This window comes from Bos grunniens, chromosome 2 (genome assembly GCF_055505025.1).
Source record: "Bos grunniens cultivar Pamir isolate PY7600 chromosome 2, Bosgru_T2T1.0, whole genome shotgun sequence".
NCBI classification, from domain to species: Eukaryota; Metazoa; Chordata; class Mammalia; order Artiodactyla; family Bovidae; genus Bos; species Bos grunniens.
Genome location: NC_141166.1, coordinates 129,899,648 through 129,925,124, shown reverse-complemented (window position 1 = coordinate 129,925,124; position 25,477 = coordinate 129,899,648). Strand labels below are relative to the sequence as shown.

Sequence of the window (25,477 nt, the reverse complement as noted above, 5' to 3'; positions counted from 1 at the left end):
AAAAAGAGTACCTAATCCTTAGTCCATAAATTCAAAATTCTTCTGAATCTAAATTCTTTGATATTTTATGGAGTCTGAGTAATTTGTAAAATTGATATATTGCTTAGATATGTTTTCTGTTTTTAGTTCTTAAAATAGAGTTATACTTCATTTAATGTGAACATTTTAAGTTTACAGTTCAAAAGGTTTTCAACTCTGTGTAGTTACCACCCAAATCAATATAAAACATTTCCATCACCCACGAAGCTTCCTTGTGCCCCTTTCTAGGCTTTTTTCCTACCCTCCTCCATATACCAGAAAGAACAATTAGCTTTGCATGTTCCTGGACTTCATATAAGTTAAATCTTATAGTATATACTCTTTTGGGTTTGGTTTCTTTGACCCAATGTGTTTTAAAGATTTATCCATATTGTTCCATGTATCAATATCCTTTTTTGATTAGAGTTATCAAGATCAGGCCTGGGATTTCTTTGGAAGGAATGATGCTAAAGCTGAAACTCCAGTACTTTGGCCACCTCATGCAAAGAGTTGACTCATTGGAAAAGACTCTGATGCTGGGAGGGATTGGGGGCAGGAGGAAAAGGGGATGGCAGAGGATGAGGTGGCTGATGGCATCACCGACTTGATGGACGTGAGTTTGAGTGAACTCTGGGAGTTGGTGATGGACAGGGAGGCCTGGTGTGCTGTGATTCATGGGGTCGCAAAGAGTTGGACATGACTGAGTGACTGAACTGAACTGAACTGATCCTTATAATCTATAAGTCTTTTGTTAGATAAATATTTTCTGAACATTTTCTTCTAGTTTCTGTATTGTCTCTTTCCTTATTGGTTTCTTTTATTGACTAAGAAATTATTCACATAGCATCAAATTTAGAATAAATACCATATCCATTATCATTTACTCCCCATTTCCTCCTTCTCCTCCAGGCCCTGGCAACTGCTGATATATTTTTTGTCTCTATAGATTTGCCTGTTCTAGACAGAGGACACATATGAAATCATACAATCTGTGGCCTCTTGTGTGTGGCTTCTATTTATCAGTCGATGGATATTGTGTTGTCTTTACATTTTTTGGCTGTTAAGAATAATATTGCCATGAGTATCCATGTATCAGTTTTTATGTAAAGATATATTTTCAGTTCTCCTGAGTATATTCCTACTATAGACTGATTCGTGTTCCACCAACATTCGTATGTTGAAATCCTAATCTCTAATATGATGGCATTTAGAAATGGGGCCTCTGGGAGGTGATTGGCTCATGAGGGTGGAGCCTTTCTTATGAGGGATCAATGCCCTTAAAAAGAGACAAGAGCATTTGCTTTCTACCTTTCCTTCAGGTCACAAGAGGATACAGAACAAAAGTGGCCGTCTCCCAGCCAGAAAGCAGGTTCTCCTCAGACACCGGATCTGCTGGTGCCTTGATCCTGGACTTCCCGGCTTGCAGAGCTGTAGAAAATAATGTTTATTGTTTAAGCCAACCAATCTATGGTGTTTTTGTTATATTAGCCTGAACTAAGATAATTACTTAGAATTGAATTTCGAGCAATTCCGTATGGTAACCGTCTGTTGAACTTTTTGAGGAAGTGACAAACTTTCCCACACCAACTATACTATTTTCCGTTTTCACCAACAATGTGTGAGGGTTCTAATTTCTCCATACCCTTGCAAACCATTGCTATTGACCGTTTTTTAAAATTAGAGTTACTACTATGGTTTTGATTTGCATTTTTCTAATGACTAATAAGCACCTATTCATGTGCTTATTAACCACTTCTGTATCCTCTTTGGAGGAATATCCATCCAGATCTTTTGCTTATTTAAAAGTTTTTTTTTTTTATTGTTGTGCTATGAGAATTTTCTTTATATATTCTGGATACCAGACCCTTGTTAGATACATGGTTTGCAAATATTTTCTCCCATGTTTTGGATTGTAGTTTTACTTTCTTTATAGTGCCCTTTGAGGCACAAAAGTTTTAGTTTTGATAAAGCCTTTGTTGTTGTTCAGTCACTAGTTCATGTGTGACTCTTTGTGACCCCATGGACTCAACATGCCAGACTTGCCTGTCTTTCACTCTCTCCCGGAGCTTGCTCAAATTCATGTCCATCCAACCGTCTCATCCTCTGTTGCCCACTTCTCATTCTGCCCTCAATCTTTCCCAGCATCAGGGTCTTTTCTAATGAGTCAGCTTTCGCATCAGGTGGTCAAAAGATTAGAGCTTCAGCTTCAGCATCAGTCCTTCCAATGAATAATCAGAACTGATTTCCTTTAGGTGACTGGTTTGATCTCCCTACAGTCCAAAGGACTCTCAAGAGTCTTCTCCAACATCACAGTTTGAAAGCATCAATTCTTTGGTGCCTAGCCTTCTTTATGGTACAACTCTCACATCCGTACATGACTACTGGAAAAACCATAGCTTTGACTATATGGACATTCTTGGCAAAGAGATGTCTCTGCTTTTTAATATGCTGCCCAGGTTGGTCATAGCTTTTCTTCCAAGGAGCAAGCATCTTTTAATTTCATGGCTGCAGTAACTGTCTGCAGTAATTTTGGAGCCCAAGAAATTAAAATCTGCCACTATTGCCATTTTTTCCCCATCTATTTGCCATGAAGTGATAGGATTGGATGCCATTATCTTGGTTTTTTGAATGTTGAGTTTTAAGCCAGCTTTTCCACTCTCTTTTTTCACCTTCATCAAGAGACTCTTTAGATGCTCTTCACTTTATGCCATAAGAGTAGAATCATCTGCATATGTGAGGTTGTTGATATTTCTGTCACAATCTTGAGTCTAACGTGTGTGTCATCCAGCCTGGCATTTCCCATTATGTACTCTGCATTTAAGTTAAATAAGCAGGGTGACAATATACAGTTTTGATGTACTCCTTTCCCAGTTTTGAACCAGTCCATTGTTCCATGTCCGGTTCTAGCTGTTGCTTCTTGACCCACATATAGGCTTCTCAGGAGGCAGGGAAGGTGGTTTGGTATTCCCATCTCTTTCAGAACTTTTCACAGTTTTTTGTGATCCACACAATCAAAGGCTTTAGTGTAGTCAATGAAGCAGAAGTAGGTGTTTTCTGGAATTCCCTTGCTTTTTCTATGATCCAACAGATATTGGCAATTTGATCTCTGGTTCCTCTGCTTTTGTCAACCCAACTTGTAGATCTGGAAGTTCTTGGTTCATGTACTGTTGAAGCCTAGCTTGAAGGATTTGAGCATTACCTTGCTAGCATGTGAAATGAGCATAATTGTGTGGTAGTTTGAACGTTCTTTGGCTTTGTCCTTATTTGGGACTGGAATGAAAACTAGCCTTTTCCAGTCTGTGGGCACTGCTAAGTTTTCCAAATTTGCTGGCATATTGAGTACAGCACTTTAACAGCATCATCTTTTAGGATTTGAAATAGCTCAGCTGGAATTCCATCACCTCCACTAGCTTTGTTCATAGAGATGCTTCCTAAGGCCCATTTGACTTCATACTCCAAGATGTCTGGCTCTGGATGAGAGGCCATACCAGTGTGGTTATCCTGGTCATTAAGACCTTTTTTGTACAGTTCTTTGGTGTATTTTTGTCACCTCTTCTTAATCTCTTCTGCTTCTGTTAGGTAGGTCCTTGCCATTTTCTGTCCTTTATTGTGCCCATCTTTGCAAGAAATGTTCTCTTGGTTTCTCTAATTTTCTTGAAGAGATTTCTAGTCTTTCCCATTCTATTGTTTTCCTCTATTTCTTTGCATTGTTCACTTAAAAAGGCTTTTTATCTCTCCTCGCTATTCTTTGGAAGTCTGAATTCAGTTGAGTATATATTTTTCTTTCTCCTTACCTTTTGCTTCTCTTTTTTTCTTAGCTATTTGTAAGTCCTCCTTAGACAATCAGTTTGCATTCCTGCATTTCTTTACCTTTGGAATGGTTTTGATCACAGTCTCCTGTACAATGTTATGAATCTCTGTCCATAGTTCTTCAGGCACTCTATCAGATCCAACCCCTTGAATCTATTTGATAAAGCTTAGTTTTCTTTTGGTTGCTTGTATTTTAGATTTTATGTCTAATTAACCATTGCCTAATCCAAAATCACAAAGGTTTACATCTAGAGTTTCATAGTTTTATCTTATCTCTTAAATCTAGGTCATTGATCAGTTTTGAATTATTTTTTATACATCGTATGAGGCACAATTGCAGTTTGATTCTTTTGCATGTAGTTATCCAGTTCTCCTAGTACCATTTATTGAATAGATTCTTTTCTTTCCTCATTGAATTGTCTTGGTCCCCTTGTTGGAAATCAATTGCTTATGAGTGATTACAATAATTTGAGCAATAAATACAATAAATATGAGCAATATGAGTTTATTTCTGGACTCTGAATTTCATTCCAGTGATATGTGTGTCCATCTGTATGCCAGTGCCATGCAGTTTTGATTACTTTGAAAGTGAAAGTGAAAGTTGCTCAGTCGTGTCTGACTCTTTGCTACCCCATGGACTATACCCCATGGAATTCTCCAGGCCAGAATACTGGAGTTGAGTAGCCTTTCCCTTCTCCAGGGTATCTTCCCAACCCAGGGATCGAACCCAGGTCTCCAGCATTGCAGGCGGATTCTTTACCAGCTGAGCCACAAGGGAAGACCAAGTATACTGGAGTGGGTAGCCTATCCCTTCTCCAGCAGATCTTCCTGACCCAGGAATTGAACCAGGGTCTCCTGCATTGCAGGCAGATTCTTTACCAACTGAGCTATGAGGGAAACCCCTTTGATTACTTTAGCTTTGTGTTATTGGTTTCTTTTGCTAGACATTTTCAATTTAATGAATCTTTAACTTTGGATGATTATGATGAAACTGAGATAAAATTTTAATTTTTCCTTTTCTTTTATGGTTAATATGTTTTGGGTAAGTAATATTTATCTCCCTAAGGTCATGAATATGTTCTCTTACTTTTTCTTCTAGAAGTTTTGTGCTCTACATTTTATTGCTAGATCAGTGGTCAGTAATGAGTTAATTTTTTACACATAGTGTGAAGTAAATGTAAAGACTTATTTATTTTTCCATGTTCATGTAACATTGTTGTAGTACAGTTAATTGAATAGATTATAATTTCCTCCATTACATTACCTTGAGACCTTTTTTGTAAACCAGTTGACCATATGTGTGTGTTCTATTTATGAACTCTATTCTGTTCCATTGATAGATACATCTGTCTTCATGTGAATACTACATGATATTTATAGCCTTGAAATCAGATAATGCAAGATGTTAATTTTGTTTTCTTCTCTTTTAACATTTTTTTGTTTCTTCTAGGTCCTTTGTCTTTGCATACACATTTTAAAAATTCCTTGTCCAGGTTCAATGCACGATGCTGGATGCTTGGGGCTGGTGCACTGGGACGACCCAGAGGGATGGTGTGGGGAGGGAGGAGGGAGGAGGGGTCAGGATGGGGAACACATGTATACTAATAAAAAAATTAAAAAAAAAAATAAAGTATTTTTAGCTTCTGTGAAAAAAAAAATTCCTTGTCATTTTCTACAAAATCATCTACTGAATAATTAACTGAAATTTCACTGAATCTATCCATCAATTTGATGATAAAGAGAATCTATTAATACAAATTTCTCTCCTTGTTTTATGAACATAGTATGTCTTCACATTTATTTAGATCTTTAATTTTAGGAATAGTTTTTATTTTTTAGTGTAAAGATCTTGTGTGTTTTTTTTAGATTTAGTCTCAGGTATGTGATAGTTTTGATGCTATTGTGAATGGTATTGTTTTAAAATAATATTTTCTAATTATTTGCTTATAGTATTTAAATATTATTAATTTTTGTATACCAATTTTATATTCTGAGACTTTGCTAATTCATCTGTTAGTCCTTGTAAATTTTTGGAGGATCTCTAGGGTTTTATTCATTTACCACAATGTTATCTGTAAATGCTGGTTGGTTTTACTTTCTTTCTACTCTGGCTATTTTGTCTTTTTGCACTAAAGACTTCCAGTTTTGTACTGTAAAGAAGTGGTGAGGCTAGTTATCTTTACTATAATCCCAGTTGTAGGGTGACACCTTTCAGTGTTTCACTGTTATGAAAAATGTTAATTCTTTTCATAACTCTCTTTTATCAAATTTGGTGAATTCTTATCTATTCCTAATTCACTGAGAATTTTAAATTTCAAATTAGTGTTAAAATTTTTTGATTATTTTGAATCTATTGAGATGAGTGCCATTCTTTTTGAATTTATCCAAATTAGGTAGGGTTCTCCAAAAAATAGAATGTATATATATAGATATAGATATAGACAGATATACAGACAGACAGGTAGATAGGTATAGAGAGATTACAAAGAATTGACTCACATGATTATGGAGGCTGAGAATCTTACAATATGCCATCTGCAATTTGGATATCCAAGAAAACTAATGGTGTAATTCTAGTCCTAGTTCAAAGGCCTGAGAATCAGGAGAGGCTATGGTGTAAATTGCAGTCTGAGGGCAGGAGAAGATGAATGTTCAAGCAGTTAGGCAGAGAAAGAATGGATTCTGTCTTCCTTTTTCTGTTCTATTCAAGCTCTCAAGGATGAGAAAATAGAAAGAGAAATTAAGGAAGCAATTCCATTCACCATTGCAATGAAAAGAATAAAATACTTAGGAATATATCTACCTAAAGAAACTAAAGACTTATATATAGAAAACTATAAAACACTGATGAAAGAAATCAAAGAGGACACTAATAGATGGAGAAATATACCACGTTCATGGATTGGAAGAATCAATATAGTGAAAATGAGTATACTACCCAAAGCAATTTATAGATTCAATGCAATCCCTATCGAGCTACCAACGGTATTCTTCACAGAGCTAGAACAAATAATTTCACAATTTGTATGGAAATACAAAAAACCCAATCTTGAGAAAGAAGAATGGAACTGGAGGAATCAACCTGCCTGACTTCAGGCTCTACTACAAAGCCACAGTCATCAAGACAGTATGGTACTGGCACAAAGACAGAAATATAGATCAATGGAACAAAATAGAAAGCCCAGATATAAACCCACGCACCTATGGACACCTTATCTTTGACAAAGTAGACAAGAATATACAGTGGAGAAAAGACAATCTCTTTAACAAGTGGTGCTGTGGAAACTAGTCAACCATTTGTAAAAGAATGAAACTAGAACACTTTCTAACACCATACACAAAAATAAACTCAAAATGGATTAAAGATCTAAACATAAGACCAGAAACTATAAAACTCTTACAGGAGAACATAGACAAAACACTCTCCAACATACATCACAGCAGGATCCTCTATGACCCACCTCCCAGAATATTGGAAATAAAAGCAAAAATAAACAAATGGGACCTAATTAAACTTAAAATCTTCTGCACAACAAAAGAAACTATAAGCAAGGTGAAAAGACAGCCTTAAGAATGGGAGAAAATAATAGCAAATGAAGCAACTGACAAACAACTAATCTCAAAAATATACAAGCAACTCCTGCAGCTCAATTCTAGAAAAATAAAGGACCCAATCAAAAAATGGGCCAAAGAACTAACAGACATTTCTCCTAAGAAGACATACAGATGGCTAACAAACACATGAAAAGATGCTCAACATCACTCATTATCAGAGAAATGCAAATCAAAACCACAATGAGGTATCATTTCAGGCCAGTCAGAATGGCTGCGATCCAAAAGTCTACAAGCAATAAATGCTGGAGAGGATGTGGAGAAAAGAGAACCCTCTTACACTGTTGGTGGGAATGCAAACTAGTACAGCCACTATGGAGAACAGTGTGGAGATTCCTTAAAAAACTGGAAATAGAACTGCTTTATGACCCAGCAATCCCACTGCTGGGCATACATACCAAAGAAACCAGAATTGAAAGAGACATGTGTACCCCAATGTTCATTCCAGCACTTTTTATAATAGCCAGAACATGGAAGCAACCTAGATGTCCATCAGCAAACGAATGGATAAGAAAGCTGTGGTTTATATACACAATGGAGTATTACTCAGCCCTTAAAAAGAATACATTTGAATCAGTTCTGATGAGATGGATGAAACTGGAGCCTATTATACAGAGTGAAGTAAGCCAGAAAGAAAAACACCAATACAGTATACTAACGCATATATATGGAATTTAGAAAGATGGTAATGACAACCCTGTATGCGAGATAGCAAAAGAGACACAGATGTATAGAACAGTCTTTTGGACTCTGTGGGAGAGGGAGGGGGGGTGATTTGGGAGAATGGCATTAAAACATGTGTAATATCACATAAGAAACGAATCGCCAGTCCAGGTTCGATGCAGGATACAGGAAGCTTGAGGCTGGTGCACTGGGATGACCCAGAGGGATGGTATGGGGAGGGAGGTGGGAGAGGGGTTCAGGATGGAGAACACATGTACACCCGTGGTGGATGCAGGTTGATGTATGGCAAAACAAATACAATATTGTAAAGTCAAAAAAAATTAACCATTACAATTTCTTTCATTTAGTTCAGAAAATTCTTAACCATTATTATTTAAAATAAATATTTCCTATTTTTTTCTCCCCTCTTCTTCTGAGACTTCAAGTGAGTGAGTGTACATCTCTCAGTCATGTCTTACTCTTTGCAACCCCATGGATTATATAGTCCATGGAATTCTCTAGGCCAGAATACTGGAGTGGATAGCTATTCCCTTCTCCAGAGGATTTTCCCAACCCAAGGATCGAACCCAGGTCTCCTGCATTGAAGATGGATTCTTTACCAGCTGAGCTACCAGGGAATCCCTCTGGGACTTCAAACTACACATATTGTATAATGTGTGCTGTTAATCCATATTTTGCTTGCTCTCTTTAGGCTTTAAACATTCTCTTTTCTCTTTTTGCTCAGTTGGTTCATTTTTCCTGTACTTAAGTTCATTGATTCTTTCTCTGTTCTATACATCCTGCTGTTATGGTCATCACATGACTTCTTCATTTCTGATTTTGTATTTTTCAGTTCTGCAATTTTCATTTGATTCTTTTATACTTTCCATATTTTTGTGCAAATTACCTACATTTTCTCACAAATTGGCCCTAAATCCCTTAATATATTTATTATATTATTTAAACATTCTTGCATGGTTCTGACATCTGTATCTTCTGAAAGCTGATTTCTACTGACCGTTTTTCTTTAATTCCAGTTCACATATTCCTGTTTTATACATGTCTCGAAGTATGTATGCCAGTATTGGTGAACTCTTAATTTCTGCTTGTGTGAGTTCTTTATTTCTCTTTTAATTATAAATGATAATCTTGCTAAGTAGAATATCCTAGGTTTCAGATTTTTCTCTTTTAGCACCCTAAGTATATCATGCCACTTCCTTTTGCAGTTTCTGCAAAAAATTCAGCTGATAGCCTTATGGGGGTTCCCTTGTCTATGACTCTGTTTTTCTCTTGATGATTTTATAATTCTCTCTTTAACTTTTGCCTTATTAGTTAGGATATTTCTTAGTGTGGGTCTGTTTGGGTTCATCTTTTTTGGGATCCTCTGTGCTTCCTGTATCTTGATCTCTGTTTCTTTCTTTGGGTTTGGGTCATTTTCAGCCATAATTTAATTAAGTATATTTTTGGCCCCTGTCTCTCTCTCTTCTCCTTCTGAGACTCCTAAAATGTGAATTTTGGTATGCTTGATGGTATCCCAAAAGTCCCTTTCGTTTTTAAAAATTTGTTTTTATTTTTGCTGTTCTGATTGTGTGATATCCACTTTTCTATTTTCCAGATCACTTATACATTCTTCTGTGTCACCTAGTCTTCTGTTCATTCCTTCTAGTGTGTGTTTCATTGTTATTTTTCTTCAGTTCTGATGATTCTTTTAAAATATTTCCTAGTTCTTTTTTAAGCTTTTCACTGTGTTTTTAGGCTTTATTTAGTTCTCTCCTGAAGCAAAGATTCAGCCAAATAAGTATGTATGGAGAATGTTTTATTTTGTGGTTCTTTACAGATTTTAGGAATTTTCTATTTTAACTTGATGAATTAATTAAATATCTGGTGAAATTTCTGTGTTCTGAGTTATTCAAACAGTGAAGCCAAACTTAGGAGCTGTTTAACTATAGTATTAGCTATTTCTTTTGTCATATACTTTAATAAGGTCATAGTGCATAAAGTTTTGGCAATGATCTTGTATAGATATATAAATCAAATGTAATTCACTTCACTTTAAGAAATAGTGAAGATGATTAACCATTTTTTTCCTTGAAAATGTAAACAAATATATAGAAGCTTAATAACTTCAAATATAAAATTATACAGATTCTTACTTCTTAAGTATTTAATGATTTTGATTCTAGGAGATAATACATTATTTTACTGGGTTTAAACTGGTTCAATGAGCTTGGTAGGGCATCAGAAAGGTATATTTTGAGCATGTTATTGTTCCATGTAATTTGCAGTATTGCATTTATATTTTTATTTATTCCATAAGCATTTTATGTTCCAGACATTGACATAGATGTGCTCACAGATCATCTTTTTAAATCCTTACAAAAAGTTCTTCGAGGTGGTATACACATGCCTGTTTTGCTGGAGAGGAAACAGAGTCAGAAGCTATGACTTCTTCAAAGTCATATTTCTAGTCTTTGGAACAGCATTAGACAGAAAACCCCATGTCTGACACCATAATCCATGCCTATTTCAATAATGAATGCCACTTTGCATGTTCTGGAACCATCTAGGTCTTCTACTACTAACCCTGTTAACACTTAGTTCTCAAATGCACCCAGTCTGCAGGCTGTACCCTTTGGCTCTTGAGGACATGTCTACATTTCTTTCCTGAGGAGGGTTATCACTTCATTCTTTGGGATTCTTCTCCCAAGACTGGCTGAAGAGTGGGATGGTTTCGCTCTTCTTCATTTCTTGCTGCCTCAAGCACGGAGTTATTTTTATTTCTCCAAGTTAGCCGACAAATGTGGAATCTTTTAATTAATTTGTTTTTGCCTCTAGATATGTAGAGAAAATAAAGAAAATCTGGGAACACTCAAGGTTTCCTAATTTCAAGAAGTCTCTGTATAGTCTCAGGTTTGTGTAGCTCTGACTTTCTTCTGAGAATGTAGATAGTAGATAAAAAAAAATGCAGCCACAAAAGGAAAGACAGAAACACACAGAAAGATATTTCCACACAACTCTGCATGCAGGGATAAAAGACACAATATAAAGAAGTATAATATATAACATACCAAGGGATATGTATTTTCAGTCAGGAGACAGTGTTATTATTAAAGCATCAGAATCTTGACCTTCCTTGGCTGTAGTATCTATATATACTGAAAGGGGTTGCGTCACTTGGAGATTTATGCATACTATGGGAAGATTTGATGTGCAAGGTTGGTACTATAGTTTATCATGAGAACTGTTGTCAACATATCCTTAATTACAATGAACTATAAAGGCCATAGGGGGCATCCTTGTCTGAGTCTCTGGTTCCATCTTGCTTCTGAAATTAGTCCTTAAAAATTATGGGTGTTACTTTTTTTCTTTTTCCCAGGTTTTATGTGGTCTCATCTATATTAAGAAAGATCTTTATTTAGGGCCACTTTTTATTAAGTTTGTGTTTAAGCAGGCACTTCAACATAATATGGAAACACCATGACTTACTTTGGAATTGAAACAAACTGATTATACCAGAAGGCATTTGCTGTCTTTCAAAACACATGTTATTTGTCAGTGGCAATGATGCCTTCCCTGTAACATGTAGGTATTGTCGAACATTTATCAAAGACCCATCATATTTAATAGCTTAAAAGACTTATATTGTGAAATTTGTGGAATATACTCTTAAAATACTGAAATATGTGTGTTCCCCAAGTTATTGGCAGGATGTTGATATCAAGTTTTGGTAGGTCTTCCATGGAAGTTACATAGAATTGAGCCATGTAGCAACATGGGTTCATGGGTTTAGGGTGTAGAGATTTCCTAAACTAGATGATGTCTCCAGTGGACAAAAGTGCAGAATGATTTTAAGTGATTACCTCCAAATACTCTAGACCTCAGTGAATTAATGAGGTTTCTGAATTATTCTCTTTGGAAGCCAATAGAATTGCAGTCTGAAAATGAATACTAAAAAATAATTATTTAGGGATTTTAGCTTAAAGCTTTAGTTTAAACCTTACCTTAGTTTAAAGATATATCTTCCTGGTTAGTAAGGTGCAAAATTCTAATATTAATTGTGTGTCGTAACCATGGGCTCAATACTGTGACTACTTTTGGAAAAAAATTTAAGAAAATAGTGGCTGAAAGCTCTGGAGTAGGATTAAAAACATGAAAATTTGCTTCTGCCCAGGATATTTAGTGGGATTCAATGTTTATTGTTTAGGGTCAGAGCTTAAAAACTCTGAGGTGTTAAGTATTCCAATTTAAATAGAACTGCCCCAAAGATGGAATTATTAGCACTTCTCTCAGAGTTAATAATAAGTGACAGAATCAATCCTTCTGCATCAGCCACCCCCCATCCACCCTCCTTTTTATAGAAAATGACTAGACTGGGGAGACAGGAATCACCATGAATGGAGCTATTGTGTTAGAAGCTTCACTCTCCCTTCCCTTGGGGAGGAAGAGAGATGCTTTCCTTTTTAAGGCCAAATTGGGAATAGGAGGGGCTCCACTAGAATTTCTCGTAAAGAATGGGGACTCTTACCAAGAGAGACTGACTGGCACTATGTTTCTTGATGGAACATTTGCTTAGCCAGCAAACTTGCTGGTCTACCTCTTGGCCTATTTCAGCAGAAGAGAACACAATGAGAGATTGTTGGCAGAGTGGAGAGAGCCTGTGTTTTCACCATCTGGTGTGCTAAAGATGAGCTCAGGCATATATCAAGGAATGTAAGCTGGCTTAGGCCTGCCTGCCTACTGATGTGGGGTGAATGTTTGTGCCCCTCCAAGATTCATATGTTGGTGATAGTATTTGTGTTTTGGGATGAAATTAGGTTTAGACAAAGTCATGAGGGTTCAGTTCAGTTCAGTTCAGTCGCTCAGTTGTGTCTCTTTGTGACCCCATGAATCACAGCATGCCAGGCCTCTCTGTCCATCACCAACTCCCAGAGTTTACTCAAACTCATGTCCATCGAGTTGGTGATGCCATCCAGACATCTCATCCTCTGTCAGTCCCATAATTGGCTTTATGTCCTTTTGTAAAAAGAGGAAGAGACACAAAGTCTCTCTTTCTCTGCCTCTCTCTGTGTACATGCATTTAAAAAAAGGTCATGAGAGGACATAAACAGAAAAGAGGACCTCACCGAGAACCCAACAATGCCTCTACCCTGATCTTGTACTTCCAACCTCCAGTACTGTGAGAAGTAAGTGTTTGTTAAGCCACACGTTCTGCAGTATTGGTTACAGTGGTCTGAGCTGATTAAAAGGCTTTTTGCTGGACAGGGAGGCCCCAACAGGAAGAGGCAGTTAATGTATTACCATGGGAGGGAGTTGAGAGTGGAGAATGAGGTTGATCTGGAGCTTAATCTCCCTTAATACAGAACTGTGTTATGAGAGGACCCCTTAAGGCTTTCCCAAGAACTTTCACAGCACTCTCAAGACAGTCAGCATTTGGATGGCTGCCTCACATAGGGTGTCAATATCCAGCCAGAGAAGCAGAGAAAACCAATAGAAAGAAGTTTTTAACAGCCATAGTTATACAAAGAGGCACTTGTTCCTCTCTGTTTCTGTGCTCCCTGCCCCCAACAACCAAAGGAGGGAGGTCTTGAAGAAAAAGGGTGGCCCAGGGACAAGAAGAATATAGTTATACAAACTTCCCTTCCGCCCCCACCTCATCCCTACCCTTAGAAGTCTGTGTCTGCCCTCATGCTTGAAGCTGATGACATTTAGATTGAGTTTCAAGTTTTATATTAGACTGAGTTTTAATAATAAAAAATGACTGGAAGTTTATGGAATCTACCCAATGTGATGCTGAGGGATGAGAAAAGATTGGACAAAGCACAGTCAAAAGCAGTGATTGAAAAAATAAGTGATTTCACATTTCTGTCTCAGCTGTTTGAGATTGCACTGGCATTCATTTTGATAAAATGTCTTTCACTGGTTTGGCAAACAGAGTGGAGAAATAATGGGAGAAATGTGCAATGAGGGGCCACCTCATTTTTACTTCAGCTTCTGGAAAATATAAGACTTTAGAGACTTTTGGTATTAAGATACAATCAGCAACATGAACGGCATTTTTGTGCTTATGGTTTTATGCCGGATTAGGCTTCTGAGTAAGAACATTCAAAAGAAAAACTCACACAATATAAAAAGCATCTTAGTTTTTCTTCACCAAATAACAAATAAGTTGTCAGTTACGTGAGCACGAAGGTGAATCACTGTGAATCAGTTTTTGAAATGGACACATCTGGGAGATGCCAGTTTGCATTAATGATTCTAAAGGAGTACACACAGATGGTAAAGCATGCAGCCTCCGCAAGAAACTGGAGCTGCCCAGAAAGCCCCCGGCAGACCTGTGTTTTTAAGCACTGACATTTTACATTATCATTTAAGGTGTCCCCATTTTATGCTAAAATTTAGATGTTTCTCATGTGCTTCTAAGATACTTTTGATTCCCATAGAGTCACCTTACACTATTAAAACACATTGAATTCTGCTCCTTTTGGTATTACTATCATCTTGAAAGAATTAAAAGGGAATACAGATCTTATTCACACTTATGAATACAAAAAATGAAGCTTGAAAAACTTTCAGGTGAAAAAAACAACCTCTTCCCTCCTCTTCTCCCCAAGTGAAGTGAAGTGGCTCAGTCATTTCCGACTCTTTGTGACCCCATGGACTGTTGCCTACCAGGCTCCTCCGTTCATGGGGTTTTCCAGGCAAGGGTACTGGAGTGGGTTGCCATTTCCTTCTCCAGGGGATCGTCCCCACCCAGGTATTAAACCCGGGTCTCCTGTATTGTAGGCAGACGCTTTACCCTCTGAGCCACAAGGGAAATCCCCCTATTCCCCAAATACACCCCCAAATATAGATCAGGAGCAGAATCTACAGATGGACTCCTCACTGTCTGCCATTGTAACACAGTCCTGTGGTCAGAGAAACCTCTAGAATGGGGACAAAGAATATTGTAGAGGTAAGGAAGAGTGAACAGGAGAGGCACTGAGCCTGGCCTACACTCCCCATCAGGCATCAGAGGTGTGAGAACCAAACGGCCCTGTCCCACACGCGTCCATCTGGTCAGTAATGGTTGCAGCCTCATAGGAATGGAAGGGAGGCACTAGGGAAAGAGCAGACACTGCACTCATTCCTAAATTCCCCCCACAGTCCTCAGCAGGGAACCAGAGAATAGTCAGATCTCTACAGTGCTCATGAGAAGGGTGGAATGGGTAGAGCAACTCAGAAAATTCAAGTAGTGGGAGGAAGTAGAGGGGGCCATGCCAGACCCTTAGAATGTGGTGAAGAAGGTCAAAGATATTTAGGATCAATTATGGGAGGAATTTTATATGTACTCCTAGAGATTATCATCAGCCCCAGGAAAAGAGGAATGGGGACAAAGAAGCTATGGTTGCTTTTTAAACTGAAGTCTTTGAAAATCACTCAGTCGGACCGAGTTTACTACGTTTGGCAGCGTGGGGCCTGAGAGTCCAAAAAAAAAAAAAAAAAAAAAGGAAACTAAAATAAGCTATATTTTTGTACAAATACATTTTGGCGGATATCATAACTTTTTGTAGAATCTGAAATATATACCTGCTGCACACTTCTTTTACAAATTCAGCGTCCTGGAGACATTTCTTCACTATATTTTCCCCACAAATAGTACTCCTGTTTCCTCATGCACAACATCTCTTGTCTGTGACGTTGTTATCTTTGCTGCGAAGTTAATTATCCAAATGCCATTTATCTCTCTCTTGTGTTCTCATAACATCTTTCCTAGTGTTCCTGCCTTGTTTTGTTCTTAAATCAGTAACTTTTATAACCTTATAACTCTTTTATTTTTCTTATGGTACCATTTCTTATGGTACCATTTTTCTTATGGTATGTCGTAATTCATTCTTTGATTAGACCTTTTTAACTTTCCATGTCATACAAACCTATTTAGTGTGATTTGAAGACCAAGAGTATATTATACCCTAGTATAATTTATTTATGATTAACTTTCATTCTTCTAATCACCGAATCAATTACTTCTTTTGGAAGCGCTACTTGACATAAGTGTTTAAGTCAAAATCACTTAAGCCTTGATATTTGCTTGGAATTATATCTGTATCCTTATGTTTGTATTTTGAGACTTGCAGAATTTGAAGGATTAAACTAATGCAGATCATTTTTAAAAAGCAGCTGGATAAAATATTTTAAATAATTTAAAGTGCAATAATATCTTCAATGAAAGGAAAGATAATCTATAAGTGCCAGGAATTAGAAAAAATAAAAGGCAGCTTTTTAAATGGAAGCTGAGTCCATCAAAGGTCACATAGGTTTCAGTTTTTACACAGGCTCTACGGATGTAATTTTACACACACAAAAGGATGACAGCCATGCCATTTGATCCACAATAGGTACTGAATACCTTGTACTGAATAGCTTGTACTGAATACCGGTCTTAAAAAGACAGTACTCTAAAGTAGTGCTCTCCTAGCAAAAATGGACTAGAAACATCCTGCACACAAGGCTTGGGAAGCAGCCTGGAAGTCTGCTGTTTGCTTGGAGCTCTAAGTGGAAAAAAATACTAGTGAGAAACTGAAAGCCCAGGTTTGTGCCAAATGGGGTCACAATTGATATTTCCTTAATGGTATGGGAAATATAAGCTAAGGAATTCGAATAACATTTGGTCAAGGCCTTTCAAATCTACTGTATTCTGTCAGAAAAAAAGAGTGCAAAATTGATCTGTCAGGATAATTTAACAACTCAGGGAACATAGAACTCTTATGAAAAACACAGACCCATTGAAGATGAATTTGCTTTGTAATCAAAATTTCAATCTCATTAACAAATGAGCCATTATGAGGGAGAGTAAGAAGGAATAGCAAGCAAAAAGAGTAACACTCCCAAGAATAAAGAATAATAAACAATCTGAAAGAGATTATAAAATAAGTTTACTTAAACTGTTTAAAAAAAGATAGAGATGGAGCAGAAACCACATTAAGCAAGAAAATATGAAATAAAGTATAAGAAAATAAGTATAATACATAAGGAGACATAGTTCAAGAGAGAAATTGTGGTTAATTTGGGGAAATCATCTCCATGAAAGTATCTCAGAGAGATAAAGATATGAAGAATAATAAAAAGTAGCTGACAGATATAAAGGTTAGAACATGGAGGTTAAATGTATATGTAATGGAAATTGCAGTGCTAAAAATAGAGAAAATGGAAAAATAGCAATAGAACAATAATTTATTGGCTGAGGATTTACCAGGTGTAAAGAAGACAAGTTACCCAATCAAAATAGCATAAAATAAAATTCTCACCTAGAGGTATCAGAGTGAAAGTACAGAATACATAAGGCAAAGAAATCTTAAAAGCAACCAGGGAGAAGGACTATATATAAGGTGTGAGAGAGCAAACTATCTTTCTAGCATGAGGAAAAAACTCTAAAGACATTTTCAGATAAGTGAGGACTGAGAGTAGACTACTCACCATTTCCTGAGAAAAGAATTATTAGAAGACAATTAAACTTAGAAAGACAAAAGGGAATGTGAGAAGCAAATGGAAACAAGTTGGTGAAGATGTAGCTTAACCTAAAGAATGAATTGCCTAGTAGTCCTTGGTAGCTAAGCAGGTAAAGAATCCGCCCGCAATGCGGAAGACCTGGGTTCGATCCCTGGGTCGGGAAGATCCCCTGGAGGAGGGCATGGCAACCCACTCCAGTATTCTTACATGGAGCATCCCCATGGACAGAGGGGCCTTGTGGGCTATGGTCCATGGGGTTGCAAAGAGTCAGACATGACTGAGCAACTAAGCACACACATAGAAAAATGCTAGATTTTAAAGAGTTTGAAAATAAGGTAGAATTAAAATACCATATGAAATAACGTAGAACATGTGATAAGAAGAATTCAGAGTTGAGTGCTTTTATGGTTCTTGTATATAATGGTGGTGGATAAAGATATTTTATTTTATAGTCATTCATGACTAGCTATTTTATTTTGGCCATACCATGCAGCTTATGAGGTCTTAGATCCTTGACCAGGGATTATAAAGGGCCCACGGCAGTGAAAGTGCTGAGTCCTAACCACTGGACTGCCAGGGAGCTCGTCAAGATATTTTTTCTCTTATGTTAAATTTGTATGCTAAGGTTTATCAGTGTAACTACTAAAAGAATAGAAATAGATGTGTAACAGAAAGTAGTAGAGGTGAAAAAAAATTACCTGATTAATCTGAATAAGCCAAGGATCAATATAAGACAGAAAGGATGAAAACAAAGAAAAAAAATCAAAGAAACTTAAAAATACCAAAATATAGTAGAAATTAAAATAGTTTATAAAAAGTCAAAAATTTTAGAGGGAAAAGTGATCCAATTAAAGAAAAACTCTCTATTAATGTATTGAGTACCTCACACCTGGAGTCAGAGCATACAAAATTGTCTTCACTGTAAACTGCAAAGAAAGTTGCCACTAATCATCATAATATTCTTTGAATGTAGTGTAGTAAAATTAGGACTCAGTAGCGGAAAATCCCATGGACAGAGGAGCCTGGTGGGCTACAGTCCATGGGGTTGCTAAGAGTCCGACACAACTGAGCGACTTCACTTTTCACTTTTCACTTTTCACTTTCATGCATTGGAGAAGGAAATGGCAACTCACTCCAGTGAGCTTGCCTGGAGAATCCCAGGGATGGGGGAGCCTGGTGGGCTGCCGTCTATGGGGTCGCATAGAGTTGGACAAGACTGAAGTGACTTAGCAGCAGCAGCAGCAACAGCAGAAAGCTATTGCAGATGTGAAGTCTGGTTTCTGGTAACTAGAGGAGCTTGTATTGCACTAAATTTCTTACCAATAATAATTACAAACTTTGAACAAAAATATTTTTAAAATCTCTGAAGTACTGGATGTCAATCAAAAGCAGGCAAACTAGAAGGAAATCTTCTCTTGAAAGACAGAAATGATTACAATTTAGATTCATGTGTATATGGCTTTTCCATTGAAGGCATTCTTAAGACTTGTGGGTACAGTGCATAGGGGAACACTTGTATACCTGTGGTGGATTTATGTTGATGTATGGCAAAACCAATACAATATTGTAAATTAATTAACCTCCAATTAAAATAAATAAATTTATATTTAAAAAAAAGACTTGTGGGTACAGTGCATAGCATTTGATCATGAAGTCAATCTTATTGGCCTGAAGAGGCAGAGGATAGGGGCTGCCAGAGTTGCTGGAAAATGAATAGAAATATAAGAATTGAGAAGGCCTCAGAGGAAAATCCTCATAACTGGTGTATATCCTTCTTGAAAATAACTCTTCTCAAATCTTTGGCTGTCCTTAAACTGTGCATATATTAGGATCTTATCAAGTAGCTCAAAGAGAAAACAATAGCTTGAGAACTGAAAAGGATGAATAGATCAACAGCTGCCTCCCAGAGGAAGACAAAGTTTGGATTTTCAATCCTATTAATTACAGAGTCTTGGTAAATATTTCAGGATTTTTACTGAAACCTAAGAAGGATTATGCTCTATGAATAAAGACTATACTCTAAGACTAAGAGATTCACCTTTGGACTAAGGGCAAAACTATTCCACCAGTCATCGAGCTACTTGCTTAGAACAAAGTTCACTATTCTTCATGGGAACATAATAGAGTAAAATCACTCTACAATTTATTATAACCAGACAAATGAAGTAGCAAAAGTGACCTATGATTAAGAGAAAAATCTTAATCTGGAATCTGCATATCAACAGAGAATACAGATGTTGGAACTTGCAGAAGGACTTTAAAATGATCAACAGGATAACTATGTAAAGGAATCAATTTTATACCTGTGATGGATTCATTTTGATGTTTGGCAAAACTAATACAATTACGTAAAGTTTAAAAATAAAATAAAATTAAAAAAATAAAAAATAAAGCTCAACATTCAGAAAATGAAAAAAAAAAAGATGGGTATAATAGATGTTGTGATTGGGAATTTCAGGAGAATTTGGAAACTATCAAAAATAATCAAATAGAAATCCTAGAAAAAGAAGTATAGTTTCAAACTTGAGAGATCCTTCAGATGACATTAATAGCAGATTGGAAGCAATAGAAATGATCTGAAGCATAGAGAGAGAGAAAGAACTGAGCCTCAGTGACTTATGGGATAATGTCAACCAGTCTTACATACGCATAATCAGAGCCCCAGAAAGAGAGTAGAATGAGAATGAGGCAGAGAAATGTTTATTTTTCTATTTTTATCAAATCTGACTTAAATTATTCTGGGAGATGGATTGATGTTGCTGCAACTTATGTCAGAGTGTTCTGTCTAAGTTTTCCTCTGTAAGTTTTATAGTATCCAGTCTTACATTTAGTTCTTTAATCCTTTTGAGTTTATTTTTGTGTATGGTGTTAAAGAATGTTCTAGTTTCATTTTTTCATGTAGTTGTCCAGTTTTCCCAGCAACACTTATTGAAGAGACTGTCTTATCTCCATTGTATAGTCTTGCCTTCTTTGTCATAGATTAATTGACCACGGATGCATGGGTTTATTTCAGGGCTTTCTATCCTGTTCATTGATCTACATTTATGTTTTTGTGCCAGTACCCTACTGTTTTGATGATTGTATGGAAATAAAAACAAAAATAAACAAGTAGGATCTAATTAAATTCAAAAGATTTTGCTTAGAAAGGAAACCACAAACAAAAATGAAAAAACAACCCACAGAGTAGGAGAAAAGATTTGCAAATTATGCGACCAAAAAGGCATCCAAAATTTACAAACAGCTTATGTGTCTCAATATCAACAAACAACCCAATCCCAAAATGGGCAAAAGACCTAAATAGACATTTTTCCAAAGAAGAGATACAGATGGCCAAGAGGCACATAAAAAGATGTTCAACATCACTAATTATTAGAGAAATGCAAATCAAAGCTACAATGAGATATCCTCTTACACCAGTCAGAATGGCTGTCATCAGAAAATCCACAAACATAAATGTTGGAGAGCATGTGGAGGAAGGGGAACCCTCCCACACTGTTGTGGAGGAGTAACTTGATATAGCCACTATGAACAACATTATGGAGGCTCCCTACAAAAGTAAAAATAGAGCTACTGTGGATCCATTTCCATTAGTCCATTCCCAGGCATACATCTGGAGAGAAACATGTTTTGAAAGAATTAATGCACTACAGTGTTCCTGTGTGTGTGATGTGTGTGTGTGTGTGTGTGTGTGTGTGTATGTGTGTGTATGTGAAGTCGCTCAGTCATGTCCAACTCTTTGCGACCACGTGGACGGTAGCCCGCCAGGCTCCTCTGTCCGTGGCATTCTCCAGGCAAGAATACTAGAGTGGGTTGCCATTTCCTTCTCTAGGGGATCTTCCCAACCCAGATCTCGAACCCGGTCTCCTGCATTGCAGGCAGATGCTTTATCCTTTGAGCCACCAGGGAAGCCAGGACTATTTGCAATAGCCAAGACATGGAAGCTACCTAAATGTCCATCAACAAGAATCGATAAGGAAGTTGTAGTTATCTATGGAATGGAATATTACTCAGATATTAAAAAAAAGAAATAATGCCATTTGTAGCAATGTGGAAGGACCTGGAGATTATCATACTAAGTGAAGTATGTCAGGCAATGAAGACAAACATCATATGATATCAGTTATATGCAGAATCTAAGAAAAATGATGCAGATGAACCTAGTTACAAAACAGAAGCACACTTACAGACTTAGAGAATGAATCTATGGTTACCAGGTTGGGCAGACGGGTAGACTGGGAGTTCAGGATTGACATGTACACACTGCTATGTTTAAAATAGATAACCAAAAAGGACTTACTGTTTAAAAAAAAAAAAAAAAAACGATTTCTAGTACCAGTAAATCCAGAGGACTCAGAAAATCCCAATAAAGATAAATACAAATAAAATTGTATCTATGGACATCACAGTAAAACTTCTGAAAATAAAGTGATGATGAAAATATTCTGCCTTTGATTAAGATGGGGTTGTCAAAACTCATGAAACTGTACACTTTATTTTTTTTTCTTTTTTTTTAAATTTTATTTTATTTTTAAACTTTACAATATTGTATTGCTTTTGCCAAATATTGAAATGAATCAGCCACAGGTATACATGTGTTCCCCATCCTGAACCCTTCTCCCTCCTCCCTCCCCATACCATCCCTCTGGGTCGTCCCAGTGCACCAGCCCCAAGCATCCAGTATTGTGCATCGAACCTGGACTGGCGACTCGTTTCATACATGATATTATACATGTTTCAATGCCATTCTCCCAAATCTTCCCACCCTCTCCCTTTCCCACAGAGTCCTTAAGACTGTTCTATACATCAGTATCTCTTTTGCTGTCTCGCATACAGGGTTATTGTTACCATCTTTCTAAATTCCATATATATGCGTCAGTATGTTGTATTGGTGTTTTTCTTTCTGGCTTACTTCACTCTGTATAATAGGTTCCAGTTTCATCCACCTCATTAGAACTGATTCAAATGTATTCTTTTTAATGGCTGAGCAATACTCCATTGTGTATATGTACCACTGCTTTCTTATCCATTCATCTGCTGATGGACATCTAGGCTGCTTCCATGTCCTGGCTATTATAAACAGTTCTATATAAACAGGCTATTATAAACATTCAGCTGCGATGAACATTGGGGTACACGTGTCTCTTTCGATTCTGGTTTCCTCAGTGTGTATGCCCAGCAGTGGGATTGCTGGATCATAAGGCAGTTCTATTTCCAGTTTTTTAAGGAATCTCCACACTGTTCTCCATAGTGGCTGTACTAGTTTGCATTCCCACCAACAGTGTAAGAAGGTTCCCTTTTCTCCACACCCTCTCCAACACTTATTGCTTGTAGACTTTTGGATCGCAGCCATTCTGACTGGCGTGAAATGGTACCTCATAGTGGTTTTGATTTGCATTTCTCTGATAATGAGTGATGTTGAGCATCTTTTCATGTGTTTGTTAGCCATCTGTATGTCTTCTTTGGAGAAATGTCTATTTAGTTCTTTGGCCCATTTTTTGATTGGGTCATTTATTTTTCTGGAATTGAGCTGTAGGAGTTGCTTGTATATTTTTGAGATTAGTTGTTTGTCAGTTGCTTCATTGGCTATTATTTTCTCCCATTCTGAAGGCTGTCTTTTCACCTTGCTAATAGTTTCCTTTGTTGTGCAGAAGCTTTTAAGTTTAATTAGGTCCCATTTGTTTATTTTTGCTTTTATTTCCAATATTCTGGGGGGTGGGTCATAGAGGATCCTGCTGTGATGTATGTCGGAGAGTGTTTTGCCTATGTTCTCCTCTAGGAGTTTTATAGTTTCTGGTCTTACGTTTAGATCTTTAATCCATTTTGAGTTTATTTTTGTGTATGGTGTTAGAAAGTGCTCTAGTTTCATTCTTTTACAAGTGGTTGACCAGTTTTCGAAACTGTACACTTTAAACCTGTTTTACTTATGTATATTTCAGTTAGATGGAAAGAGTAACATGGAAATTTACAACAACATATGTAAAATAGATAGCCAATGGAAATTTTCTATATGACTCAGAAGCTCAAACAGGGGCTCTGTGACAATCTAGAGGGATAGGGTGGGGAGGGAGATAGAAGGGAGGGGACATGGGTGTACCTATGGCTGATTCTTGTTGATGTATGACAGAAAACCACAAAATTCTGTAAAGAAATTATCCTTCAATTAAAAAAAATAAAGTGGCAAAAAAAAAAAAAGAGAATACACGTGTCAACTACTTTTATTAGAGTTCTACCTAGTAAAATGTCTTATAGGTTTATTTCCATGATATGGCTTAAACAGAAGAAAATTTTATGGTGGTATGACTACATTTTCTTACTAGCATAATATTATTGTAAAGTTGAAAACAAGTGTTTAAGTCAAGTCTTTTCACTGTATTGCTGAGGAAATTAAACTCAGAGATTAAATGACTTGTTCAAAGTCATTTATCTATTTCGTCACAGACTAGAACTCAGAGCAGTCAAAATAAAATTTAGCTGGAAACCAGAAAGCATAGGACTAATGCTGTCATATGTTTAGGAGCTTTCTTTAGGCATTTTAAGGCTCTTCTATAAAAATATAATAATAAAAATAAGCATTATATTGTACATTTTTGTGTTATGAATTTATCTGAGAAAGAATTGAAATTGAAATGAAAATTAAATTCATTATTCTTTAATTTGCTTCTAGTAACTTATTTTCTTTTATTGATCAGTATATTTTCAAGTAACCTTCTGTCAACATATCATCATTTAAAGTAATTATATCGGACTTCCCTGGTGGTCCAGTGGTTAAGACTCCATGCTTCCAATGCAAGGGTCATGGGTTTGATCCCTGATCAGGGAACTATGGCAAGCCACTCCAGTACTCTTGCCTAGAAAATCCCATGGATGGAGGAGCCTGGTGGGCTGCATTCCATGGAGTCGCTACAAGTCGGTCGCGACTGAGCAACTTCCCTTTCACTTTCACGCAATGGAGAAGGAAATGGCAACCCACTCCAGGGTTCTTGCCTGGAGAATCCCAGGGACCGCAGAGCCTGGTGGGCTGCCATCTATGGGGTCATACAGAGTCGGACACGACTGAAGCGACTTAGCAGCAGCAGCAGCAGGTAACTATGATCCCACGTGCCACGCAGCCAAAAAATTAAATAAAAATAAAATAATTAATATATATATCATCAATAGCATATCAAGAGATTTTATTAGCTTACATAAAATTAATTTTGGCTATAAGAACTGTGCAAATTATAACTAGTCAAATTTGAGAAAGAAATATGTGTTTTATACATTTTCTTCTTATTCTTTCTAGTAACCTGTTTATTGTTGCCAAAATAATTTTTATAATAAATTTTAAAAATAGTTACTCAGTTTTGCTCCTTTAGGGATTTCCTAAAGTAGGTTCCTCTGAATATTAAACATTGTTCTCTCAGGATGCAAGGAAATGGCAACCCACTCCAGTGTTCTTGCCTGGAGAATCCCAGGGACTGGGAGCCTGGTAGGCTGCCATCTATGGGGTCACACAGAGTCAGACACGACTGAAGTGACTTAGCAGCAGCAGCAGCAGCAGCAGCAGCAGCAGGATGTGCTATGCCAAAAGGTACATGGTCAAATAAACATGAGAAACTATTTATCCCTTTGTAGATTCTGAGTTCAGTTCACTATATTGAAAATTCTGAGAGGTCGTGAAGTGGAGAAAACTTAGTTTGACTGAATCACTTCAGCTATAGGGCTCTATAGAGCACATTATATTCAAAACACTTGGGTTCAAACACTGGTTCCACCCTTTCTATCAGTATGACCTTGGGTAAGTTAAATTTCTTGAGCTTCAGTTTCTTTACTTTTTCTGAAAAATGAGGACATTAATTTTAACTGCCCCATGAGTTTGTTGAAAGGATTAGTCTACTCAAGTGTAGAC

General features: G+C 36.9%; 1 long non-coding RNA gene across 3 annotated transcripts in view; it reads left to right on the top strand.

The window, feature by feature from the left end:
- The window catches only part of LOC147378729 (uncharacterized), a 29,301-nt gene extending 24,965 nt beyond the window's left edge, over positions 1–4,336 (top strand). For 2 of the 3 annotated variants that reach the window (XR_015148764.1, XR_015148766.1), the window contains exon 5: positions 1,338–4,336. This is a non-coding gene — a long non-coding RNA (uncharacterized LOC147378729). The remainder of the gene's footprint in view (positions 1–1,337) is intronic. The other variant, XR_015148768.1, reaches the window with a different exon arrangement.
- Positions 4,337–25,477: the final 21,141 nt, after the last annotated feature.